Source organism: Triticum aestivum, chromosome 6B (genome assembly GCF_018294505.1).
Source record: "Triticum aestivum cultivar Chinese Spring chromosome 6B, IWGSC CS RefSeq v2.1, whole genome shotgun sequence".
In the NCBI taxonomy this organism is placed as follows: Eukaryota; Viridiplantae; Streptophyta; class Magnoliopsida; order Poales; family Poaceae; genus Triticum; species Triticum aestivum.
This window is the reverse complement of record NC_057810.1, coordinates 629,302,980-629,306,287: the sequence shown is the minus strand read 5'-3', so window position 1 is coordinate 629,306,287 and position 3,308 is coordinate 629,302,980.

Here is a 3,308-nt window from a genome sequence, read left to right as displayed (position 1 = left end):
CCATGGCGAGTATCTTCGTCAAAAACGCAATATGGCGAGTAGTGTACAGTAAATACGTACTCCTCCGTGTGAAAAAGTTTGTGATGTATCTAGCGCCAAACTAGTGCTAGATATATTCATTTGAGAGACAAATTTGGGACAAGATTTTTCGGACCGAGGCAGTACTGACCATGACTGGAACACCAATTAGCCTTCAATTCAAAACAGCTTGAGCTTAATTATGACCACCGGAACTGTTCGACCTACTACTAATCAAGCTTCTTTTTCCCCCATAATATTCCATTCTTGGAAAGTATATGGTGCTCCCGTCTTGGCCTTATTGGTTCATAGCAAAAGTTTAGGGACCCATAGAAACACAAAATTTCCCTACGGAGACAGTATTCATGCAATTAATTAGAAGGTATGGTGCATAGAGAAAATGGAGATTTTTTCCTTTGAATTGATATTCATAGAAAACAAAGAAATATTACAATCCACTGAAACCTCTATTTTACATTCGGTATGCTCAAAAAACGAGTCAAAAGACATAAGTAGCATAATATTAACTTCACTTGCCTTTGCATATGTTAAAGACTAAAGTGCATTTTTAGTCCCTCAACTAATCGTGAAGTGTGGCTTTCGTCCCTGAACTTATTTTTGGTGTAACCTTTGTCCCTCAACTCTTAGTACCAGCTAAAGTTAGTCCCTCCTAGTGGTATTCCTCGGTCAAACCCGGTTTTGACTTGATGTGTCATTGTTTTGACAACATTTTGGTGCAACTTTTCTCCCCCAACTCTTAATATCGTGTAGAAATAGTCCCTAACGTGAGTACTCCTCGGACAAATCCGGTTTTGAATTTTCATGGCACTGTTTTGATCACATCATCACTGTGAGGGGAATGCCCCAAGGGTTTGGGACTAGACCTCGGCGAATTGGGTTCCTTTCTCTCCCCCGTGCCAGTTTGGTTCCGATCTGCCACCTATTGTCCTATCTTCACCCCAACTATAATGTTGACAATCTAAAGTGAGATGAGGAGATGCTCCTATCGTTGGAGCAGCTCCAACGGATCGGTGACATGAGAGAGAGAGAGAGAGAGAGAGAGAGAGAGAGAGAGAGAGAGAGAGAGAGAGATTTATCTCAGTGACATGCGGTCCTATGCCACCTTACAATGACTATATGGCCATAACCATGTAACATAAGGTCAAAACCGGGTTTTCGCAAAAAAAAGGAGGTCAAACCCAGGTTTGACTGTTGAATACCACCTCCAGGGACTAACTATTCCTGGTATTAAGAGTTGAGAGACGGAAGTTGCACCCAAAAAAGTTCAGGGAAGAAAGCCACATTTCATGATAAGTTGGGACGAAAAATGCACTTATATCTATGTAAAACCTAAATTTGACCTTACTTTTTAGAACCATCATGTTGTTCTATTCCTGCAAATCAAACACTCAATTATGCATACTCTATGTTTTCACAATCCTCTGTTTTGCACATGCCCCTGTTGCACTTTTCCTTTTTACTATTGTTATGTCTCCTATCCTTTGAATTGATGAGGCCCTAAAGGTTCTCCTGGTATTTCCAAACACGAAAAAAACTCAACAAAAATCATGAAAAAATATATCATGACAACTATACAATACCACCTAATTGCCCGTTCGTTGTAATGGGGACAAGATAATCTAGTGGTTCAACATCAATCATGTCTGACATATACGTTGCACCCAGCATATTCTAGATTCTAATAAGATGTGATTTGGTTGAGTGTGGGTAGGGGAAGACAAATTATTATTATTTTGATTTAATTGAGATTTTTGTAAGATTTGATTTAGGTATGGTTAGGAGAAGGCAAGGAAAGTTTTTATTTAGTTGAGGTTTTGGTAAGATTTGTTTTGATTTAATTGTGTTAATATGCGGACATGGTTTTGGTAAGATTTAATTGATTTAATGCAGAACAAGGAAAACAAAGTATCAATTTGGTTTAGATTATTCCAAACAAAGAGACGGAGGTGAAACCACATTTGGTGAAGTATAAACACTAACTCCTTTTAATAGTAGAGATGAGTCTCCTACAACACTGCTTAATTCCAAATATCATCAGTTGCCCCCAAAAAATATGCAATGCCGTGATTTAGGAGACTCATCTCAATAAGATTTGGAGTACAAGGATCAATAAGAGTGTGTAGATTACACCGTCCTTGATCTTTTTCTTCTCTTAGGAGAAATGCCTCAATAAGAGTGTGTAGATTACACCGTCCAAGGTGAAGATTCATACTTGGCCAAATACATGTGTCCTAGATGACAACCTTGAGATTGGGTTGAGGATGGTGTAGTGCTGAGTAGATCGACTTGGTGAAGTAGTACTACAGGATGCAATTATATAATGAAAAAGGTAAATTGGTTAAAAAAGCAACATGAATAGAATGCCACAAGAATTTAGCAAGTTGGGAAACAAATGTTGTATTCCCGTAAAAAAAATGTTGTATTGATTTCTGCTTACCATTAAAACAATATTTTCTGCAACATTTTGGCATATTGAATATCAAATATTCAAACATCCTACGAAGTGTAGCTACATGACAGGACAACTAATCGCATGAACAACCACATACCAACTGAACCAGACAGAACATTCTAATATCCTAATTAACCACGCCCAATAATTACCCAAAAAGGGTTTCCCCAACTGAACCAGACAGAACATTCTAAAATCCTAATTAACCACGCCCAACAATTACGTGTGGCAGGAGATATAACTTTTTTTTAAACATCATTATGTATTAATTAATTAAAATCTTATTACAATCAATTACAGTGTACACCACGCAAGACATGAAATAAGTTAAACACCTTTTATGCACTAGCTCTAGAAATTATTCATTCGTGGTAGATGACAAAGAGCATCTGCAGAGAAACTGCCAGATGCTCTTCTTCACGCCATTGCGACCAGCCATTTTCCCTTGCTTCCAACCGAGATCGATCGCTGCCTCCCCAAAGCTGAAAATGCTCCGAAAATTTGCTGCTAGTACAAAAAATAATTCGTGGCATAAGTTACCAACTTACCATCTACAAAAGTAAAGAAAGTTTACATGCGGGTTTCTGTAGCAGAGCATGTTTCCATCTATCGGTGCCACCGTTACAACAAGGCAGGGAACATACCTGAGAATGGCAACTGCTTGAAGAGCTAATCAAGCAAATCAGGATTTGTGCCTTTGATTGATGCGAATAAGCAGCACTTCCAAACGCCTCTTTATAGAAGTCACACACTCACACTGACACAAGCAGTTAGCTACACTTAGTTAATTAGCACCTCTACCCCCAGTGGCGGATCC